Source organism: Salvelinus namaycush, chromosome 17 (assembly GCF_016432855.1).
Source record: "Salvelinus namaycush isolate Seneca chromosome 17, SaNama_1.0, whole genome shotgun sequence".
NCBI lineage: Eukaryota > Metazoa > Chordata > Actinopteri > Salmoniformes > Salmonidae > Salvelinus > Salvelinus namaycush.
The window spans coordinates 20,813,001-20,836,714 of record NC_052323.1 but is presented as its reverse complement, the minus strand read 5'-3'; the positions used below and the strand labels follow the sequence as shown (position 1 = coordinate 20,836,714).

General features: G+C 47.4%; 1 protein-coding gene across 4 annotated transcripts in view; it reads left to right on the top strand.

Moving 5' to 3' along the window:
- Positions 1–23,714, top strand: part of LOC120062048 (glutamate receptor 1-like) — a 193,678-nt gene that overhangs the window by 42,610 nt on the left and 127,354 nt on the right. The window lies entirely within an intron of this gene.

The following is a 23,714-nucleotide window of genomic DNA, read 5'->3' as shown; positions in this document are numbered from 1 at the left end:
TTCTCTTTACTCTATAGTCCAGTACTCCACTGTTCTCTTTACTCTATAATCCAGTACTCCACTGTTCTCTTTACTCTATAGTCCAGTACTCCACTGTTCTCTTTACTCTATAATCCAGTACTCCGCTGTTCTCTTTACTCTATAGTCCAGTACTCCACTGTTCTCTTTACTCTATAGTCCAGTACTCCACTGTTCTCTTTACTCTATAATCCAGTACTCCACTGTTCTCTTTACTCTATAGTCCAGTACTCCACTGTTCTCTTTACTCTATAGTCCAGTACTCCACTGTTCTCTTTACTCTATAGTCCAGTACGCCGCTGTTCTCTTTACTCTATAGTCCAGTACTCCACTGTTCTCTTTACTCTATAGTCCAGTACTCCACTGTTCTCTTTACTCTATAGTCCAGTACTCCACTGTTCTCTTTACTCTATAGTCCAGTACTCCACTGTTCTCTTTACTCTATAATCCAGTACTCCACTGTTCTCTTTACTCTATAGTCCAGTACTCCACTGTTCTCTTTACTCTATAGTCCAGTACTCCACTGTTCTCTTTACTTTATAGTCCAGTACGCCGCTGTTCTCTTTACTCTATAGTCCAGTACTCCACTGTTCTCTTTACTCTATAGTCCAGTACTCCACTGTTCTCTTTACTCTATAGTCCAGTACTCCACTGTTCTCTTTACTCTATAGTCCAGTACTCCACTGTTCTCTTTACTCTATAATCCAGTACTCCACTGTTCTCTTTACTTTATAGTCCAGTACTCCACTGTTCTCTTTACTCTATAGTCCAGTACTCCGCTGTTCTCTTTACTCTATAATCCAGTACTCCACTGTTCTCTTTACTATATAGTATAATACTCTGCTGTTATCTTTACTCTATAATCCAGTACTCTGCTCTTCTCTTTACTCTATAGTCCAGTACTCTACTGTTCTCTTTACTCTATGGTATACTACTCTGCTGTTCTCTTTACTATATTCTATAATACTCTACTGTTCTCTTTACTATATAGTATAATAGTCCACTGTTGTCTTTACTATATAGTATAATACTCTACTGTTCTCTTTACTATATGGTATACTACTCCACTGGTCTCCTTACTATATAGTATAATACTCTGCTGTTCTCTTTACTATATGGTATAATACTCTACTGTTCTCTTTACAATATGGTATAATACTACACTGTTCTCTTTATTATATGGTATAATACTCCACTGTTCGCTTTACTATATAGTATAATACTCCACTGTTCTCTTTACTATATGGTATAATACTACACTGTTCTCTTTAATTTATAGTATAACACTCCACTGTTCTCTTTACTCTATGGCATAATACTCCGCTGTTCTCTGTACTATATAGTATAATACTCTACTGTTCTCTTTGCTATATAGTATAATACTCCACTGTTGTCTTTACTATATGGTATAATACTCCACTGTTCTCTTTACTATATAGTATAATACTCCACTGTTCTCTTTACTATATAGTATAATACTCTACTGTTCTCTTTACAATATAGTATAATACTCCACTGTTCTCTTTACTCTATGGTATAATACTCCACTGTTCTCTTTACTCTATGGTATAATACTCCACTGTTCTCTTTACTCTATGGTATAATACTCCACTGTTCTCTTTACTCTGTGGTATAATACTCCACTGTTCTCTTTACTCTATGGTATAATACTCCACTGTTCTCTTTACTAAATAGTATAGTATTCCACAGTTCTCTTTACTCTATAGTATAATACTCCACTGTTCTCTATACTATATAGTATAATACTCCACTGTTCTCTTTACTATATATTATAATACTCCACTGTTCTCTTTACTCTACTATGGTATAATACAGTATTCTCACTGATCCTCTGGTTCTATGGAATAAAATGATAAAATATATAAAATAAAATATTTATAAAATAAAAATATTAAATTACATTAAAACTGGAAACACTTATCTCCCTCACTAGCTTTAAGCACCAGCTGTCAGAGCAGCTCACATATTACTGCACCTTCACATAGCCCATCTATAATTTAGCCCAAACAACTACCGCTTCCCCTACTGTATTTTTGTAATTTATTTTGCTCCTTTGCACCCCATTATATATATTTCTACTTTGCACATTCTTCCACTGCAAATCTACCATTCCAGTGTTTTACTTGCTATATTGTATTTACTTCGCCACCATGGCCTTTTTTGCCTTTACCTCCCTTATCTCACCTTCATTTGCTCACATTACATATAGACTTATTTTTCTACTATATTATTGACTATGTTTGTTTTACTCCATGTCCTGTGTTGTTGTATGTGTCGAACTGCTTTGCTTTATCTTGGCCAGGTCGCAGTTGTAAATGAGAAATTGTTCTCAACTTGCCTACCTGGTAAAATAAAGGTGAAATAAAAAAGAAATAAACAGTAGTTCCCACCTCTCTGTTCTCCGTATTGTAGGGTTCTATGGTAATCAGCTCTATTGAGACAAATTATCCTCCATCAGCATGCCTCACCAAACACAAGATGAAGACGTTGTGGGATGTGGAACTGTCCTCAGGACGGAGAGCTTAGACAGGGGGCAGAGGGAGGAGAGGCACTAGATGGACATACTGGGAGGGACGGAAGAGAGGTGGGACAAGAGGAGTGGGACAGGGAAAGGAGAGGAGAAGAGAGGAGATGAAAGGATAGCAGAGGAGAGGTAAGGAGAGGGAGAGGAGAGAGTGTAGAGGAGACGAAACGAGAGTAGAGAAATGGATGATGGAGTGGTGGAGGAGAGGAGAGAAAACGAGAGGATAGAAATGGATGATGGAGTGGTGGAGGAGAGGAGAGGAAAGCAAAAAAGAGAAGAGAGGACCATGTGCCAGCCAGAGTGGAGTAACTCTGTGGGTCTCTGAGTCTCTGACCCTTCCTGTCATCCTCCACCCAGAGTTACACTAACAGGACAGACATAAAACCAGGGCCTGCTCTGACACAGCAGTGTTCTCCCTGTCAAACGAACACTGGGTAATGGGGGAGGAGAAGGGTTTGGTACGGTACTGGTCCCGCTGTCTCTAAGGGTTTGGTACTGGTCCTGCTGTCTCTAAGGGTTTGGTACTGGTCCTACTGTCTCTAAGGATTTGGTACTGGTCATACTGTCTCTAAGGGTTTGGTGCTGGTCCTGCTGTCTCTAAGGGTTTGGTACTGTACTGGTCCTGCTGTCTCTAAGGGTTTGTTACTGGTCCCGCTGTCTCTAAGGGTTTGGTACTGGTCCCGCTGTCACTAAGCGTTTGGTACTGGTTCTGCTGTCTCTAAGGGTTTGGTACTGGTCCCGCTGTCTCTAAGGGTTTGGTACTGTACTGGTCCTGCTGTCTCTAAGGGTTTGGTACTGGTCCTGCTGTCTCTAAGGGTTTGGTAATGGTCCTGCTGTTTCTAAGGGTTTGGTACTGGTCCTGCTGTCTCTAAGGGTTTGGTACTGGTCCTGCTGTCTCTAAGGGTTTGGTACTGGTCCTGCTGTCTCTGCGGGTCTGGTACTGGTCCTGCTGTCTCTAAGGGTTTGGTACTGTACTGGTCCTGCTGTCTCTAAGGGTTTGGTACTGGTCCTGTTGTCTCTAAGCGTTTGGTACTGGTCCTACTGTCTGTAAGGGTTTGGTACTGGTCCTGCTGTCTCTAAGGGTTTGGTACTGGTCCTGCTGTCTCTAATTGTTTGGTACTGGTCCTGCTGTCTCTAAGGGTTTGGTACTGGTCCTACTGTCTCTAAGGTTTTGGTACTGGTCATACTGTCTCTAAGGGTTTGGTGCTGGTCCTGCTGTCTCTAAGGGTTTGGTACTGGTCCTGCTGTCTCTAAGCGTTTGGTACTGGTACTGCTGTCTTTAAGGGTTTGGTACTGGTCCTGCTGTCTCTAAGGGTTTGGTACTGGTCCTGCTGTCTCTAAGGGTTTGTTACTGGTCCTGCTGTCTCTAAGGGTTTGGTACTGGTCCTGCTGTCTCTAAGGGTTTGGTACTGGTTCTGCTGTCTCTAAGGTTTTGGTACTGGTCCCGCTGTCTCTAAGGGTTTGGTACTGTACTGGTCCTGCTGTCTCTAAGCGTTTGGTACTGGTCCTGCTGTCTCTAAGGGTTTGGTACTGATTCTGCTGTCTCTAAGGGTTTGGTACTGGTCCCGCTGTCTCTAAGGGTTTGGTACTGTACTGGTCCTGCTGTCTCTAAGGGTTTGGTACTGGTCCTGCTGTCTCTAAGGGTTTGGTACTGGTCCTGCTGTCTCTAAGGGTTTGGTACTGGTCCTGCTGTCTCTAAGGGTTTGGTACTGGTCCTGCTGTCTCTAAGGGTTTGGTACTGGTCCTGCTGTCTCTGAGGGTTTGGTACTGGTCCTACTGTCTGTAAGGGTTTGGTACTGTACTGGTCCTGCTGTCTCTAAGGGTTTGGTACTGGTCCTGTTGTCTCTAAGTGTTTGGTACTGGTCCTACTGTCTGTAAGGGTTTGGTACTGGTCCTGCTGTCTCTAAGGGTTTGGTACTGGTCCTGTTGTCTCTAAGGGTTTGGTACTGGTCCTACTGTCTGTAAGGGTTTGGTACTGTACTGGTCCTGCTGTCTCTAAGGGTTTGGTACTGGTCCTGCTGTCTCTAAGGGTTTGGTACTGGTCCTGCTGTCTCTAAGGGTTTGGTACTGTACTGGTCCTGCTGTCTGTAAGGGTTTGGTACTGGTCCTGCTGTCTCTAAGGGTTTGGTACTGGTCCTGCTGTCTCTGAGGGTTTGGTACTGGTCCTACTGTCTGTAAGGGTTTGGTACTGTACTGGTCCTGCTGTCTCTAAGGGTTTGGTACTGGTCCTGTTGTCTCTAAGCGTTTGGTACTGGTCCTACTGTCTGTAAGGGTTTGGTACTGGTCCTGCTGTCTCTAAGGGTTTGGTACTGGTCCTGCTGTCTCTGAGGGTTTGGTACTGGTCCTACTGTCTGTAAGGGTTTGGTACTGTACTGGTCCTGCTGTCTCTAAGGGTTTGGTACTGGTCCTGTTGTCTCTAAGTGTTTGGTACTGGTCCTGCTGTCTCTAAGGGGTTGGTACTGGTCCTACTGTCTGTAAGGGTTTGGTACTGGTCCTGCTGTCTCTAAGTTTGTTACTGTCCTGTCTCTGCTGGTCTCTAAGTTTGTTTGTGTCTAAGGTTTGACTGTCCTGCTGTCTCTAAGGTTTTGTTACTGGTCCCTTGTCTCTAAGGGTTGGTACTGTCCTGCTGTCCTAGGTTTGGTACTGGTCTCTGCTGTCCTCTAAGGTTTGGTACTGGTCCTGCTGTCTCTAAGGGTTTGGTACTTGTACTGGTCCTGCTGTCTCTAAGGTTTGGTACTGGTCCTGCTGTCTCTAAGGGTTTGGTACTGGTCCTGCTGTCTCTAAGGGTTTGGTACTGGTCCGCTGTCTTTAGCGGTTTGGTACTGTCCTGCTGTCTCTAAGGTTTGGTATCTGGTCCTGCTGTCTCTAAGGTTTGGTACTGGTTTCCTCTGTCTGCTAAGGTTTGGTACTCTGGTCCTGCTGTCTCTAAGGGTTTGGTACTGGTCCTGCTGTCTCTCGGGTTTTGGTACGTGGTGTCCTGCTGTCTCTAGGTTTGGTACTGTGGTCTCTATTTCTGGTACTGCGCAGGGTGTTTGTACTGGTCCTGCTGTCTCTAAGGGTTTGGTACTGGTCTAACTTGCTGTCTCTAAGGGTTTGGTACTGGTCCTGCTTGCTCTGAGTTCTGCGTGTTTGGTACTGGTCCTACGTCTGTAATTTGGTACTGTACTGGTCCTGCTGTCTCTAAGGGTTTGGTACTGGTCCTGTTGTCTCTAAGCTTTGTGTACTGGTCCTACTGTCTGTAAGGGTTTGGTACGGGTCCTGCTGTCTCTAAGGGTTTTGGTACTCTGGTCCTGCTGTCTCTAAGGGTTTGGTACTGGTCCTGCTGTCTCTGAGGGTTTGGTACTGGTCCTACTGCCTGTAAGGGTTTGGTACTGTCGGTCCTGCTGTCTCTAAGGGTTTGGTACTGGTCCTGTTGTCTCTAAGTGTTTGGTACTGGTCCTGCTGTCTCTAAGGGTTTGGTACTGGTCCTAATATCTGTAAGGGTTTGGTACTGGTCCTGCTGTCTCTAAGGGTTTGGTACTGGTTCTGCTGTCTCTAACGGTTTTGGTACTGTACTGTCCTGCTGTCTCAAGGGTTTTGGTACTGGTCTTCTGTCTCTAAGGGTTTGGTACTGGTCCTACTGTCTCTAAGGGTTTGGTACTGGTCCTACTGTCTCTAACGGTTTGGTACTGTACTGGTCCTGCTGTCTCTAAGGGTTTGTTACTGGTCCTACTGTCTCTAAGGGTTTTGTACTGGTCCTGCTGTCTCTAAGGGTTTGTTACTGTACTGGTCCTGCTGTCCTCTAAGGTTTTGTACTGGTCCTACTGTCTCTAAGGGTTTGGTACTGGTCCTGCTGTCTCTAAGGTTTGGTACTGGTCCTGCTGTCTCTAGGGTTTGTACTGTACTGTCCTGCTGTCTCTAAGGGTTTTGTTACTGGTCCGGCTGTCTCTAAGGGTTTGGTACTGGTCCTACCTGTCTCTAAGGGTTGGTACTGGTCCTCTGTCCTAGCGTTTGGTACTGTCCTGCTGTCTCTAAGGGTTTGGTACTGGTCCGCCTGTCTCTAAGGGTTTGGTACTGTACTGTTCCTGCTGTCTCTAAGGGTTTTGGTACTGGTCCTACTGTCTAGGGGTTTGTTACTGGTCCTGCTGTCTCTAAGGGTTTGGTACTGGTCTGCTGTCTCTAAGGGTTTGTTACTGGTCCTGCTGTCTCTAAGGGTTTGGTACTGGTCCTGCTGTCTCTAAGGGTTTGTTACTGGTCCTGCCTTCTCTAAGGGTTTGGTACTGTTCTGCTGTCTCTAAGGGTTTGGGTACTGGTTCTGCTGTCTCTAAGGGTTTGGTACTGGTCCTACTGTCTCTAAGGTTTTTGGTACTGGTCCTGCTGTCTCTAAGGGTTTGGTACTGGTCCTGCTGTCTCTAAGGGTTTGTACTGGTCCTGATGCTCTAAGGGTTTTCTGGTCTAGTATCTAAGGGTTTGTACTGTTCTCCTGTCTCTAAGGGTTTGGTACTGGTTCTGCTGTCTCTAAGGGTTTTTGGTACTGGTCCTACTGTCTCTAAGGGCGTTTGGTACTGGTCCTGCTGTCTCTAGGGTTTGTACTGTCGCTGTCACTAAGCGTTTGTACTGTTCCTGCTGTCTCTAAGGGTTTGGTACTGGTCCGCTGCCTCTAAGGGTTGGTACTGTACTGTCCTGCTGTCTCTAAGTTTGGTACTGGTCCTGCTGTCTCTAAGGGTTTGGTACTGTACTGGTCCTCTGTCTGTAAGGGTTTGGTACTGGTCCTGCTGTCTCTAAGGGTTTGGTACTGGTCCTGCTGTCTCTAGGGTTTGGTACTGGTCCTACTGTCTGTAAGGGTTTTGGTACTGTATGTCCTGCTGTCTCTAAGGGTTTGGTACTGGTCCTGTTGTCTCTAAGCGTTTGGTACGGGTCCTACTGCTGTAAGGTTTGGTACTGGTCCTGCTGTCTCTAAGGGTTTGTACTGGTCCTGCTTCTCTGAGGGTTTGGTACTGGTCCTACTGTCTGTAAGGGTTTGGTACTGTACTGGTCCTGCTGTCTCTAAGGGTTTGGTACTGGTCCTGTTGTCTCTAAGTGTTTGGTACTGTCCTGCTGTCTCTAAGGGTTGGTACTGGTCCCTACTGTCTGTAAGGGTTTGGTACTGGTCCTGCTGTCCTCTAAGGGTTTGGTACTGGTCCTGCTGTCTCTAAGGTTTGGTACTGGTTCGCTGTCTCTAAGGTTTGGTACTGTACTGGTCCTGCTGTCTCTAGGGTTTGGTACTGGTCCTGCTGTCTCTAAGGGTTTGGTACTGTTCCTGCTGTCTCTAAGGGTTTGGTACTGTCCTACTGTCTGTAAGGGTTTGGTACTGGTCCTGCTGTCTCTAAGGGTTTGGTACTGGTCCTGCTGTCTCTAGGGTTTGGGTACTGGTCCTAGCTGTCTGCTAAGGGTTTTGGTACTGTACTGGTCCTGCTGTCTCTAAGGGTTTGGTACTGTCCTGTGTCTCTAAGGTTGGTACTGGTCCTACTGTCTGTAGGGGTTTGGTACTGGTCCTGCTGTCTCTAAGGGTTTGGTACTGGTCCTGCTGTCTCTAAGGTTTGGTACTGGTCCTGCTGTCTCTAGGGTTTGGTACTGGTCCTACTGTCTGTAAGGGTTTGGTCTGTACTGGTACTGCTGTCCTCTAGGGTTGGGTACTGTTCTGTGTCTCTAAGGTTTGGTACTGGTCCTGCTGTCTCTAAGGGTTGGTACTGGTCGCTACTTCTTAGGGTTTGTACTGGTCCTGCTGTCTCTAAGGGTTTGGTACTGGTTCTGCTGTCTCTAAGGTTTGTTGTACTGGTCCTGCTGTCTCTAGGCGTTTGGTACTGGTCTGCTGTCTTTAAGGGTTTGGTACTGGTCCTGCTGTCTCTAAGGTTTGGTACTGGTCCTGCTGTCTCTAAGGGTTTGTTACTGTCCTGCTGTCTCTAGGGTTTGGTACTGGTCCTGCTGTCTCTAGGGTTTGTACTGTTCTGCTGTCTCTAAGGTTTTGGTACTGGTCCGCTGTCTCTAAGGGTTTGGTACTGTCTGGTCCTGCTGTCTCTAAGCGTTTGGTACTGGTCCTGCTGTCTCTAAGGGTTTGGTACTGATTCTGCTGTCTCTAAGGGTTGGTACTGGTCCCCGCTGTCTCTAAGGGTTTGGTACTGTACTGTCCTGCTGTCTCTAAGGTTTGGTACTGGTCCTGCTGTCTCTAGGGTTTGGTACTGGTCCTGCTGTTTCTAAGGGTTTGGTACTGGTCCTGCTGTCTCTAAGGGTTTGGTACTGGTCCTGCTGTCTCTAAGGGTTTGGTACTGGTCCTGCTGTCTCTGAGGGTTTGGTACTGGTCCTACTGTCTGTAAGGTTTGGTACTGTACTGTCCTGCTGTCTCTAAGGGTTTGGTACTGGTCCGTTGTCTCTAAGTGTTTGGTACTGGTCCTACTGTCTGTAAGGGTTTGTGTACTGGTCCTGCTGTCTCTAAGGGTTTGGTACTGGTCCTGTTGTCTCTAAGGGTTTGGTACTGGTCCTACTGTCTGTAAGGGTTTGGTACTGTACTGGTCCTGGCTGTCTCTAAGGGTTTGGTACTGGTCCTGCTGTCTCTAAGGGTTTGGACTACTGGTCCTGCTGTCTGTAAGGGTTTGGTACTGGTCCTGCTGTCTCTAAGGGTTTGGTACTGGTCCTGCTGTCTCTGAGGGTTTGGTACTGTCTACTGTCTGTAAGGGTTTGGTACTGTACTGGTCCTGCTGTCTCTAAGTTTGTACTGGTCCTGTTGTCTCTAAGTCGTTTGGTACTGTGGTCCTTACTGTCCCTGTAAGGGTTTGGTACTGTGTCTGCTGCTGTCCTCTAAGGGTTTTGGTACTGTCCATGTTTTCTGTCTCTGAGGGTTTGGTACTGGTCCTACTGTTGTCTAAGGTTTGTGGTTTGCTGTACTGGTCCTGCTGTCTCTAAGGGTTTGGTACTGGTCCTGTTGTCTCTAAGTGGTTTGGTTACTCGTGTCCTAGCTTGCTGGGTTGTCTGTCCTACTGTCTGTAAGGGTTTGGTACTGTGTCCTGCTGTCTCTAAGGGTTTGGTACTGGTCCTGCTGTCTCTAAGGGTTTGGTACTGGTTCCTGCTGTCTCTAACGTTTGGTACTGTGCTGGTCCTGCTGTCTCTAGGGTTTGGTACTGGTCCTGCTGTCTCTAAGGTTTGTTACTGGTCCTACTGTCTCTAAGGGTTTGGTACTGGTCCCTGCTGTCACTAAGCGTTTGGTACTGGTCTGCTGTCTCTAAGGGTTTGGTACTGTTCCCGCTGTCTCTAAGGGTTTGGTATGTACTGGTCCTGCTGCTCTAGGGTTTGGTACTGGTCCTGCTGTCTCTAAGGGTTTGGTACTGGTCCTGCTGTCTCTAAGGGTTTGGTACTGGTCCTGCTGTCTGTAAGGGTTTGGTACTGGTCCTGCTGTCTCTAAGGGTTTGGTACTGGTCCTACTGTCTCTAAGCGTTTGGTACTGGTCCTACTGTCTGTAAGGGTTTGGTACTGGTCCTGCTGTCTCTAAGGGTTTGGTACTGGTCCTGCTGTCTCTGAGGGTTTGGTACTGGTCCTGCTGTCTCTAAGGGTTTGGTACTGGTCCTGCTGTCTCTAAGGGTTTGGTACTGGTCCTACTGTCTGTAAGGGTTTTGGTACTGGTCCTCTGGTCTCTAAGGGTTTGGTACTGGTCCTGCTGCTGCTCTCTGAGGGTTTGGTACTGGTCCTACTGTCTGTAAGGGTTTGGTACTGTACTGGTCCTGCTGTCTCTAAGGGTTTGGTATGGTCCTGTTGTCTCTAAGCGTTTGGTACTGTCCTACTGTCTGTAAGGGTTTGGTACTGGTCCTGCTGTCTCTAAGGGTTTGGTACTGGTCCTGCTGTCTCTAAGGTTTTGGTACTGGTCTGCTGTCTCTGAGGGTTTGGTACTGGTCCTACTGTCTGTAAGGGTTTGGTACTGTACTGGTCCTGCTGTCTCTAAGGGTTTGGTACTGGTCCTGTTGTCTCTAAGTGTTTGGTACTGGTCCTGCTGTCTCTAAGGGTTTGGTACTGGTCCTAATATCTGTAAGGGTTTGGTACTGGTCCTGCTGTCTCTAAGGGTTTGGTACTGGTTCTGCTGCTCTACGGTTTGGTACTGTACTGGTCCTGCTGTCTCTAGGGTTTGGTACTGGTCCTGCTGTCTCTAAGGGTTGTACTGGTCTACTGTCTCTAAGGGTTTGGTACTGGTCCTACTGTCTCTAACGGTTTGGTACTGACTGGTCCTGCTGTCTCTAAGGTTTGTTACTGGTCCTACTGTCTCTAAGGGTTGGTACTGGTCCTGCTGTCTCTAAGGTTTTTTACTGTACTGGCCTGCTGTCTCTAAGGGTTTGTTACTGGTCCTACTGTCTCTAAGTTTGGTACTGTCCTGCTGTCTCTAAGGGTTTGGTACTGGTCCTGCTGTCTCTAAGGGTTTGGTACTGTACTGGTCCTCGCTGTCTCTAAGGGTTTGTTACTGGTCCTGCTGTCTCTAAGGGTTTGGTACTGGTCCAACTGTCTTCTAAGGGTTGGGTACTGGTCCCGCTGTCACTAAGCTTTGGTAGTACTGGTCCTGCTGTCTCTAAGGGTTTGGTACTGTCCCGCTGTCTCTAAGGGTTTGGTACTGTACTGGTCCTGCTGTCTCTAAGGTTTTGGTACTGGTCCTACTGTCTGTAAGGGTTTGTTTACTGGTCCTGCTGTCTCTAAGGGTTTGGTACTGGTTCTGCTGTCTCTAAGGTTTGTTACTGGTCCTGCTGTCTCTAAGGGTTTGGTACGGTCCTGCTGTCTCTAAGGTTTGTTACTGGTCCTGCCTTCTCTAAGGGTTTGGTACTGTTCTGCTGTCTCTAAGGGTTTGGTACTGGTTCTGCTGTCTCTAAGGGTTTGGTACTGGTCCTACTGTCTCTAAGGTTTGGTACTGGTCCTGCTGTCTCTAAGGGTTTGGTACTGGGTCCTGCTGTCTCTAAGGGTTTGGTACTGGTCCTGCTGTCTCTAAGGGTTTGTTTACTGGTCCTGCCTTCTCTAAGGGTTTGGTACTGGTTCTGCTGTCTCTAAGGGTTTGGTACTGGTTCTGCTGTCTCTAAGGGTTTGGTACTGGTCCTACTGTCTCTAAGCGTTTGGTACTGGTCCTGCTGTCTCTAAGGGTTTGGTACTGGTCCCGCTGTCACTAAGCGTTTGGTACTGGTCCTGCTGTCTCTAAGGGTTTGGTACTGGTCCCGCTGCCTCTAAGGGTTTGGTACTGTACTGGTCCTGCTGTCTCTAAGGGTTTGGTACTGGTCCTGCTGTCTCTAAGGGTTTGGTACTGTACTGGTCCTGCTGTCTGTAAGGGTTTGGTACTGGTCCTGCTGTCTCTAAGGGTTTGGTACTGGTCCTGCTGTCTCTGAGGGTTTGGTACTGGTCCTACTGTCTGTAAGGGTTTGGTACTGTACGGTCCTGCTGTCTCTAAGGGTTGGTACTGGTCCTGTTGTCTCTAAGCGTTTGGTACTGGTCCTACTGTCTGTAAGGGTTTGGTACTGGTCCTGCTGTCTCTAAGGGTTTGGTACGGTCCTGCTGTCTCTAGGGTTTGGTACTGGTCCTACTGTCTGTAAGGGTTTGGTACTGTCCTGGTCCTCTGTCTCTAAGGGTTTGGTACTGGTCCTGTTGTCTCTAAGTGTTTGGTACTGGTCCTGCTGTCTCTAAGGGGTTGGTACTGGTCCTACTGTCTGTAAGGGTTTGGTACTGGTCCTGCTGTCTCTAAGGGTTTGGTACTGGTCCTGCTGTCTCTAAGGGTTTGGTACTGGTTCTGCTGTCTCTAACGGTTTGGTACTGTACTGGTCTGCTTTCTGAGGGTTTGGTACTGGTCCTGCTGTCTCTAAGGGTTTGGTACTGGTCCTGCTGTCTCTAAGGGTTTGGTACTGGTCTACTGTCTGTAAGGGTTTGGTACTGGTCCCTGCTGTCTCTAAGGGTTTGGTACTGGTCCTGCTGTCTCTGGGGTTTTGGTACTGGTCCTACTGTCTGTAAGGTTTGGTACTGTACTGTCCTGCTGTCTCTAAGGGTTTGGTACTGGTCCTGTTGTCTCTAAGCGTTTGGTACGTGGTCCTACTGTCTGTAAGGTTTGGTACTGGTCCTGCTGTCTCTAAGGTTTTGGTACTGGTCCTGCTGTCTCTAAGGGTTTGGTACGGTCCGGCTGTCTCTGAGGTTTGGTACTGTCCTACTGTCTGTAAGGGTTTGTACTGTACTGGTCCTGCTGTCTCTAAGGGTTTGGTCTGGTCCTTGTCTCTAAGTGTTTGGTACTGGTCTGCTGTCTCTAAGGGGTTGGTACTGGTCCCTACTTCTGTAAGGGTTTGGTACTGGTCCTGCTGTCTCTAAGGGTTGTGGTACTGGTTCTGCTGTCTCTAACGTTGGTACTGTACTGGTCTCTGTCTCTAAGGTTTGGTATGGTCCTGCTGTCTCTAAGGGTTTGGTACTGGCCTACTGTCTCTAAGGGTTTGGTACTGGTCCTACTGTCTCTAACGGTTTGGTACTGTACTGTCCTGCTGTCTCTAAGGTTTGTTACTGGTCCTACTGTCTCTAAGGTTTGTAGCTGTCCTGCTGTCTCTAAGGTTTGTTACTGTACTGTCCTGCTGTCTCTAAGGGTTTTTACTGGTCCTACTGTCCTTAAGGGTTGGTACTGGTCCTGCTGTCTCTAAGGTTTGGTACTGTCCTCTGTCTCTAAGGGTTTGGTACTGTACTGGTCCTGCTGTCTCTAAGGGTTTTGTTACTGGTCCTGCTGTCTCTAAGGTTTGGTACTGGTCCTACTGTCTCTAAGGGTTTGGTACTGGTCCGGCTGTCCTAAGTTTGGTACTGGTCCTGCTGTCTCTAAGGTTTGGTACTGGTCCCTCTGTCCTCTAAGGGTTTGGTACTACTGGTCCTGCTGTCTCTAGGGTTTGGTACTGGTCCTACTGTCTTAAGGTTTGTTACTGGTCCTCTGTCTCTTCTCTAAGGGTTGGTACTGGTTCTGCTGATCTCTTAAGGGTTTGTACTGGTCCTGCTGTCTCTAAGGGTTTGGTACTGGTCCTGTGGTCTCTAAGGGTTTGTTACTGGCCTGCTTCTCTAAGGTTTGGTACTTTTTCTGCTGTCTCTAAGGTTTGGTAGGTCTGCTGTCTCTAAGGGTTTGGTACTGGTCCTACTGTCTCTAGGGTTTGGTACTGGGCTGCTTCTCTAAGGTTTTGGTACTGGTCCTGCTGTCTCTAAGGGTTTGGTACTGGTCCTGCTGTCTCTAGGGTTTGGTACTGGTCCTACTGTCTGTAAGGGTTTGGTACTGTACTGGTTCTGCTGTCTCTACGGTTTGTACTGTACTGTCCTGCTGTCTCTAGGGTTTGGTACTGGTCCTGCTGTCTCTAAGGGTTTGTACTGGCCCTGCTGGCTTTCTAAGGGTTTGGTACTGGTCTACTGTCTGTAAGGGTTTGGTACTGTCCTGCTTCTCTAAGGGTTTGTGTACTGGTCCTGCTGTCTCTGAGGGTTTGGTACTGGTCCTACTGTCTGTAAGGGTTTGGTACTGTACTGGTCCTGCTGTCTCTAAGTTTGGTACTGGTCTGTTGTCTCTAAGCGTTTGGTACTGGTCCTACTGTCTGTACGGGTTTGTAATGTCCTGCTGTCTCTAAGGTTTGTACGGTCCTGCTGTCTCTAAGGGTTTGGTACTGGTCCTGCTGTCTCTAGGGTTTGGTACTGGTCCTACGGTCTGTAAGGTTTGGTACTGTACTGGTCCTGCTGTCTCTAAGGGTTTGGTACTGGTCCTGTTGTCTCTAAGTGTTTGGTACTGGTCCTGCTGTCTCTAAGGGGTTGGTACTGGTCCTACTATCTGTAAGGGTTTGGTACTGGTCCTGCTGTCTCTAAGGGTTTGGTACTGGTTCTGCTGTCTCTAACGGTTTGGTACTGTACTGGTCCTGCTGTCTCTAAGGGTTTGGTACTGGTCCTGCTGTCTCTAAGGGTTTGGTACTGGTCCTACTGTCTCTAAGGGTTTGGTACTGGTCCTACTGTCTCTAACGGTTTGGTACTGTACTGGTCCTGCTGTCTCTAAGGGTTTGTTACTGGTCCTACTGTCTCTAAGGGTTTGGTACTGGTCCTGCTGTCTCTAAGGGTTTGTTACTGTACTGGTCCTGCTGTCTCTAAGGGTTTGTTACTGGTCCTACTGTCTCTAAGGGTTTGGTACTGGTCCTGCTGTCTCTAAGGGTTTGGTACTGGTCCTGCTGTCTCTAAGGGTTTGGTACTGTACTGGTCCTGCTGTCTCTAAGGGTTTGTTACTGGTCCTGCTGTCTCTAAGGGTTTGGTACTGGTCCTACTGTCTCTAAGGGTTTGGTACTGGTCCCGCTGTCACTAAGCGTTTGGTACTGGTCCTGCTGTCTCTAAGGGTTTGGTACTGGTCCCGCTGTCTCTAAGGTTTGGTACTTACTGGTCCTGCTGTCTCTAAGGGTTTGGTACTGGTCCTACTGTCTGTTAAGGGTTTGTTACTGGTCCTGCTGGTCTCTAAGGGTTTGGTACTGGTTCTGCTGTCTCTAAGGGTTTGTTACTGGTCCTGCTGTCTCTAAGGGTTTGGTACTGGTCCTGCTGTCTCTAAGGGTTTGTTACTGGTCCTGCCTTCTCTAAGGGTTTGGTACTGGTTCTGCTGTCTCTAAGGGTTTGGTACTGGTTCTGCTGTCTCTAAGGGTTTGGTACTGGTCCTACTGTCTCTAAGGGTTTGGTACTGGTCCTGCTGTCTCTAAGGGTTTGGTACTGGTCCTGCTGTCTCTAAGGGTTTGGTACTGGTCCTGCTGTCTCTAAGGTGTGGTACTGGTCCTACTGTCTGTAAGGGTTTGGTACTGTACTGGTCCTGCTGTCTCTAAGGGTTTGGTACTGGTCCTGTTGACTCTAAGCGTTTGGTACTGGTCCTGCTGTCTCTAAGGGGTTGGTACTGGTCCTACTGTCGGTAAGGGTTTGGTACTGGTCCTGCTGTCTCTAAGGGTTTGGTACTGGTCCTGCTGTGTCTAACGGTTTGGTACTGTACTGGTCCTGCTGTCTCTAAGGGTTTGGTACTGGTCCTGCTGTCTCTAAGGGTTTGGTACTGGTCCTACTGTCTCTAAGGGTTTGGTACTGGTCCTACTGTCTCTAAGGGTTTGGTACTGGTCCCGCTGTCACTAAGCGTTTGGTACTGGTCCTGCTGTCTCTAAGGGTTTGGTACTGGTCCCGCTGTCTCTAAGGTTTGGTACTGTACTGTCCTGCTGTCTCTAGGGTTTGGTACTGGTCCTACTGTCTGTAAGGGTTTGTTACTGGTCCTGCTGTCTCTAAGGGTTTGGTACTGGTTCTGCTGCCTCTAAGGGTTTGTTACTGGTCCTGCTGTCTCTAAGGGTTTGGTACTGGTCCTGCTGTCTCTAAGGGTTTGTTACTGGTCCTGCTGTCTCTAAGGGTTTGGTACTGGTTCTGCTGTCTCTAAGGGTTTGGTACTGGTTCTGCTGTCTCTAAGGGTTTGGTACTGGTTCTGCTGTCTCTAACGGTTTGGTACTGTACTGGTCCTGCTGTGTCTATAGGTTTGGTACTGGTCCTGCTGTCTTCTAGGTTTGGTACTGGTCCTACTGTCTCCAAGGGTTTGGTACTGGTCCTACTGTCTCTAACGGTTTGGTACTGCGGTCCTGCTGTCTCTAAGGGTTTGGTACTGGTCCTGCTGTCTCTAAGGGTTTGGTACTGGTCCTACTGTCTCTAAGGGTTTGGTACTGGTCCTACTGTCTCTAACGGTTTGGTACTGTACTGGTCCTGCTGTCTCTAAGGGTTTGTTACTGGTCCTACTGTCTCTAAGGGTTTGGTACTGGTCCTGCTGTCTCTAAGGGTTTGGTACTGGTCCTACTGTCTCTAACGGTTTGGTATGTACTGTCCTGCTGTCTCTAAGGGTTTGTACTGGTCCTACTGTCTCTAAGGGTTTGGTACTGGTTTGCTGTCTCTAAGGGTTTGGTACTGGTCCCGCTGTCTCTAAGGGTTTGGTACTGTACTGGTCCTGCTGTCTCTAAGGGTTTGGTACTGGTCCTACTGTCTGTAAGGGTTTGTTACTGGTCCTGCTGTCTCTAAGGGTTTGGTACTGGTTCTGCTGTCTCTAAGGGTTTGTTACTGGTCCTGCTGTCTCTAAGGGTTTGGTACTGGTCCTGCTGTCTCTAAGGGTTTGTTACTGGTCCTGCCTTCTCTAAGGGTTTGGTACTGGTTCTGCTGTCTCTAAGGGTTTGGTACTGGTTCTGCTGTCTCTAAGGGTTTGGTACTGGTCCTACTGTCTCTAAGGGTTTGGTACTGGTCCTGCTGTCTCTAAGGGTTTGGTACTGGTCCTGCTGTCTCTAAGGGTTTGGTACTGGTCCTGCTGTCTCTAAGGGTTTGGTACTGGTCCTACTGTCTGTAAGGGTTTGGTACTGTACTGGTCCTGCTGTCTCTAAGGGTTTGGTACTGGTCCTGTTGTCTCTAAGCGTTTGGTACTGGTCCTGCTGTCTCTAAGGGTTTGGTACTGGTCCTACTGTCTCTAAGGGTTTGGTACTGGTCCTACTGTCTCTAAGGGTTTGGTACTGGTCCCGCTGTCACTAAGCGTTTGGTACTGGTCCTGCTGTCTCTAAGGGTTTGGTACTTGTCCCGCTGTCTCTAAGGGTTTGGTACTGTACTGGTCCTGCTGTCTCTAAGGGTTTGGTACTGGTCCTACTGTCTGTAAGGGTTTGTTACTGGTCCTGCTGTCTCTAAGGGTTTGGTACTGGTTCTGCGGCCTCTAAGGGTTTGTTACTGGTCCTGCTGTCTCTAAGGGTTTGGTACTGGTCCTGCTGTCTCTAAGGGTTTGTTACTGGTCCTGCTATCTCTAAGGGTTTGGTACTGGTTCTGCTGTCTCTAAGGGTTTGGTACTGGTTCTGCTGTCTCTAAGGGTTTGGTACTGGTTCTGCTGTCTCTAACGGTTTGGTACTGTACTGGTCCTGCTGTCTCTAAGGGTTTGGTACTGGTCCTGCTGTCTCTAAGGGTTTGGTACTGGTCCTACTGTCTCTAAGGGTTTGGTACTGGTCCTACTGTCTCTAACGGTTTGGTACTGTACTGGTCCTGCTGTCTCTAAGGGTTTGTTACTGGTCCTACTGTCTCTAAGGGTTTGGTACTGGTCCTGCTGTCTCTAAGGGTTTGGTACTGGTCCTACTGTCTCTAAGCGTTTGGTACTGGTCCTGCTGTCTCTAAGGGTTTGGTACTGGTCCTGCTGTCACTAAGCGTTTGGTACTGGTCCTGCTGTCTCTAAGGGTTTGGTACTGGTCCCGCTGTCTCTAAGGGTTTGGTACTGTACTGGTCCTGCTGTCTCTAAGGGTTTGGTACTGGTCCTGCTGTCTCTAAGGGTTTGTTACTGGTCCTGCTGTCTCTAAGGGTTTGGTACTGGTTCTGCTGTCTCTAAGGGTTTGGTACTGGTCCTGCTGTCTCTAAGGGTTTGGTACTGGTCCTACTGTCTCTAAGGGTTTGGTACTGGTCCTGCTGTCTCTAAGGGTTTGGTACTGGTCCTGCTGTCTCTAAGGGTTTGTTACTGGTCCTACTGTCTCTAAGGGTTTGGTACTGGTCCTGCTGTCTCTAACGGTTTGGTACTGTACTGGTCCTGCTGTCTCTAAGGGTTTGTTACTGGTCCTACTGTCTCTAAGGGTTTGGTACTGGTCCTGCTGTCTCTAAGGGTTTGGTACTGGTCCTACTGTCTCTAAGGGTTTGGTACTGGTCCCGCTGTCACTAAGCGTTTGGTACTGGTCCTGCTGTCTCTAAGGGTTTGGTACTGGTCCCGCTGTCTCTAAGGGTTTGGTACTGTACTGGTCCTGCTGTCTCTAAGGGTTTGGTACTGGTCCTACTGTCTGTAAGGGTTTGTTACTGGTCCTGCCTTCTCTAAGGGTTTGGTACTGGTTCTGCTGTCTCTAAGGGTTTGGTACTGGTTCTGCTGTCTCTAAGGGTTTGGTACTGGTCCTACTGTCTCTAAGGGTTTGGTACTGGTCCTGCTGTCTCTAAGGGTTTGGTACTGGTCCTGCTGTCTCTAAGGGTTTGGTACTGGTCCTGCTGTCTCTAAGGTTTGGTACTGGTCTTGCTGCCTCTAAGGGTTTGTTACTGTCCTGCTGTCTCTAAGGGTTTGGTACTGGCCTACTGTCTGTAAGGTTTGTTACTGGTTCTGCTGTCTCTAAGGGTTTGTTACTGTCCTCTGTCTCTAAGGTTTGGTACTGGTTCTGCTGTCTCTAAGGGTTTGGTACTGGTCCTGTGCTCTCTAAGGGTTTGGTACTGGTCCCGCTGTCTCTAAGGGTTTGGTACTGTACTGGTCCTGCTGTCTCTAAGGGTTTGGTACTGGTCCTACTGTCCTCTAAGGGTTGGTACTGGTCCTACTGTCTCTAACGGTTTGGTACTGTACTGGTCCTGCTGTCTCTAAGGGTTTGTTACTGGTCCTACTGTCTCTAAGGGTTTGGTACTGGTCCCGCTGTCACTAAGCGTTTGGTACTGGTCCTGCTGTCTCTAAGGGTTTGGTACTGGTCCCGCTGTCTCTAAGGGTTTGGTACTGTACTGGTCCTGCTGTCTCTAAGGGTTTGGTACTGGTCCTGCTGTCTCTAAGGGTTTGTTACTGGTCCTGCTGTCTCTAAGGGTTTGGTACTGGTTCTGCTGCTCTAAGGTTTGGTACTGGTTCTGCTGTCTCTAAGGGTTTGGTACTGGTCCTACTGTCTCTAAGGGTTTGGTACTGGTCCTGCTGTCTCTAAGGGTTTGGTACTGGTCCTGCTGTCTCTAAGGGTTTGGTACTGGTCCTGCTGTCTCTAAGGGTTTGGTACTGGTCTTGCTGTCTCTAAGGGTTTGTTACTGGTCCTGCTGTCTCTAAGGGTTTGGTACTGGTCCTACTGTCTGTAAGGGTTTGTTACTGGTTCTGCTGTCTCTAAGGGTTTGTTACTGGTCCTGCTGTCTCTAAGGGTTTGGTACTGGTTCTGCTGTCTCTAAGGGTTTGGTACTGGTCCTGCTGTCTCTAAGGGTTTGGTACTGGTCCCGCTGTCTCTAAGGGTTTGGTACTGTACTGGTCCTTCTGTCTCTAAAGGTTTGGTACTGGTTCTGCTGTCTCTAGGGGTTTGTTACTGGTTCTGCTGTCTCTAAGGGTTTGGTACTGGTCCTGCTGTCTCTTAGGGTTTGGTACTGGTCCTGCTGTCTCTAAGGGTTTGGTACTGGTTCTGCTGTCTCTAAGGGTTTGGTACTGGTTCTGCTGTCTCTAAGGGTTTGGTACTGGTTCTGCTGTCTCTAAGGGTTTGGTACTGGTCCTGCTGTCTCTAAGGGTTTGGTACTGGTCCTACTGTCTCTAAGGGTTTGGTACTGTACTGGTCCTGCTGTCTCTAAGGGTTTGGTACTGTACTGGTCCCGCTGTCTCTAAGGGTTTGGTACTGTACTGGTCCCGCTGTCTCTAAGGGTTTGGTACTGTACTGGTCCTGCTGTCTCTAAGGGTTTGGTACTGGTTCTGCTGTCTCTAGGGGTTTGTTACTGGTTCTGCTGTCTCTAAGGGTTTGGTACTGGTCCTGCTGTCTCTTAGGGTTTGGTACTGTCCTGCTGCTCTAAGGTTTGGTACTGGTTCTGCTGTCTCTAAGGGTTTGGTATGGTTCTGCTGTCTCTAAGGGTTTGGTACTGGTTCTGCTGTCTCTAAGGGTTTGGTACTGGTCCTGCTGTCCTAAGGGTTTGTACTGGTTCTGCTGTCTCTAAGGGTTTGGTACTGGTTCTGCTGTCTCTAAGGGTTTGGTACTGGTTCTGCTGTCTCTAAGGGTTTGGTACTGGTCCTGCTGTCTCTAAGGGTTTGGTACTGGTTCTGCTGTCTCTAAGCCCTATAACTGGAGCAGTAGACTCAGGCGAGGTGCTGGCCAGCGGAGTGGAACACCTATTAGATATTACCTATTAACTGCCTTAGTGGAGCACGTGATAACACCTTTGATTGGGATCTGTTTCCCTGTTTGTGCGTGTTTGAAGGATCTACATTTATAATTGCCATTGCATTGAGCACAGCCATTACACTTGTAATTTCCATCCAGTAGGGGCGCAAATAGAGATTGTTCAGAAATATCTTGGGGTGGTAAATCAGAGTGTACCAATTGGTCTCTGAGATTTCTGCTCTGTGAGAATACGACCAAGGGAAGGTCAGAAAACACATTACCGAGACTATCATCAAAAAGGTTATGTCTCTTTTTGTTTAGAATTTTCTCAGTGGCAATATTAATCTGATCATTTTTGTACCCCCTCTCCTTGAATTTACTTTGCGTCTCAGCCATATTTCTGTCGAAATCTGATTGTTTTTTGCTAATTCTTTTGATTGGACAGAATTGGCTGTAGGGCAAACTATTTATCAAGGGAAGTGGGTGACAACTGTCAGCCCTCAACAAACTGTTACGATCAGTAGGTTTCCTGTAAGATCAGTGTATAGAACATTATTTTCACACAAGATCAGAAGATCAAGAAAACTGATTTGACGTGTATCAGATTGCATAGTAAATCTCAAATGTTCAGAACAGGAGTTAAGAAAAGCATGGAACGCCTGGAGCTGTTTTGCGTCACCCCTCCACAGAACAAAAATATCATCAATATACCGTTTCCAAATACTGATGTTAGGCAAGAAAACATTTTTGAGAGCAAACCACTCGATTTTGTCTCTGCGTTATATTGGCATCAAACTTGTCACCCTCCCTAGGAGAGGGGGTGACCTTGATAATTTATTGTTAAAACGAGAGGCTTATTTTGCTCCTTTGCACAACATTATTTCTATCTTTACTTTGCACATTCTTCCACTGCATATCAACCATTCCAGTGTTTTACTTGCTATATTGTATTTACTTCGCCACCATGGCCTTTACCTCCCTTATCTCACCTCATTTGCGCACATTGTATATAGACTTATTTTTGTACTGTATTATTGACTGTATGTTTGTTTTACTCCATGTGTAACTCTGTGTTGTTGTATGTGTCGAACTGCTTTGCTTTATCTTGGCCAGGTCGCAGTTATAAATGAGAACTTGTTCTCAACTTGCCTACCTGGTTAAATAAAGGTGAAATTAAAATGTATATATGTCAGGCTTCGAAGAGTGATAGGTGTGGAGTCAGGCGCAGAGAGCAGAGGATTCGGAAAAAAACATTTATTCCGGAAACAATCACAGCGAAAGAGGGTGACGCCGAACACAGGCGTAAAACACTCCAAAATGTACAACACCGGTTCACACGCTGAACATCGGAAAATAAATGAAAGGACACTCCTGTACCATAAACAGCAAACAAGCCCGCACAAACACAGGCAGGCCAACTGAACTTAAATACCCCACCCAAAACCCCAAACAAGGAACAGGTGAAACCAATTAGACCAAACTAAATGAAAAGGGGAAAAAGGGATCGGTGGCAGCTAGTAGACCGGTGACGACGACCGCCGAGCACCACCCGAACTGGAAGGGGAGCCACCTTCGGTGATAGTCGTGACAATATATATTTTTTAAATCAGGTCATCATACCAGAAGAGATGAAGAGTGTGAATGGTTGAATGGTGAAACCAAATCTTCCATTGGCTTTCTGTTGAGGTGGTGGTGCAGTAATCTTGCCTTACAAAATGGCAGTAGAAACATGACATTTACAAGAGAGAGGGAATTAATAGCAGAGCATCACGTGTACTAGTGTACTTTTTCAGTGTGAACATGGGAGTCGTCTGTTACTGTTTCTGAGTGTCCAGGTGCAAGTAGGCTAGTCTATTTCAGGGAGCGCTCTACGTAGGGTGAGTCACCATGCATTTGGAACACACACACACACACACACACACACACACACACACACACACACACACACACACACACACACACACACACACACACACACACACACACGTGGCCTGGAGAATGCTGTTCTTTCTACAGGTGGGCAGGCCTACTGGGTAGCGGCCATCTCTGTCTGTTCCCTCCACTCCCTCTCTCGGCCCCTCCCCTCGGCCCTTCCCCTTTGCCTCTCCCCTCGCTCCCTCTCCTCGGCCCCTCTCCTCTCTATAATCTGGCCCTAGGCTTTGAACAGGTTGAACAGGCTGGAGACTCAATCTGTTGGGTGAATACAGAGGAACATGAGGCCTGGCCTACTCACAGACAAGGCGTAGCAGAAAATAACCCAGTCCCAGACCAGACCAGAGCAGGCCAGACCTGAGAGGGCAAAGAGAGCAGCACACTGCCAGAGCAGAGATAGCAGAGATAGAGATGTGTTGTACTGTAGTGGAAAGAGAGCAGAGATAGCAGAGATAGAAATGTGTTGTACTGTAGTGGAAAGAGAGCAGAGACAGAGATGTGTTGTACTGTAGTGGAAAGAGAGCAGAGATAGCAGATATAGAGATGTGTTGTACTGTAGTGAAAAGAGAGCAGAGATATAGATGTGTTGTACTGTAGTGGAAAGAGAGCAGAGATAGCAGAGATAGAGATGTGTTGTACTGTAGTGGAAAGGGAGCAGAGATAGCAGAGAAAGAGATGTGTTGTACTGTAGTGGAAAGAGAGCAGAGATAGCAGAGATAGAGATGTGTTGTACTGTAGTGGAAAGAGAGCAGAGATAGCAGAGATAGAGATGTGTAGTACTGTAGTGGAAAGAGAGCAGAGATAGCAGAGATGGAGATGTGTTGTAGTGGAGTGGAAAGAGAACAGAGATAGCAGAGATAGAGATATGCTGTTGTGTAGTGGAAAGAGAGCAGAGACAGAGATGTGTTGTACTGTAGTGGAAAGAGAGCAGAGATAGCAGAGATAGAGATGTGTTGTAGTGGAGTGGAAAGAGAACAGAGATAGCAGAGATAGAGATATGCTGTTGTGTAGTGGAAAGATAGCAGAGATAGAGATGTGTTGTAGTGGAGTGGAAAGAGAACAGAGATAGCAGAGATAGATATGTGTTGTAGTGGAGTGGAAAGAGAACAGAGATAGCAGAGATAGATATGCTGTTGTAGTGGAGTGGAAAGAGAACAGAGATAGCAGAGATAGAGATGTGATGTAGTAAAGATTTGTTTTCCATGCCAATATCGCCCCTTGAATTGAATTGAGAGAGCCCAGAGGAATCATTGACTCAGGGAATCTTGAGCACTGACATGTCAGTGGAACCCAGAGGATGCATTGATTCATCTCTCCTCTCCCCGTGTCCATTCTTCACCATGTTCCACCTCTCACAGTAGACATAATGCCCATCATGCTACCATGGTACTTACAGT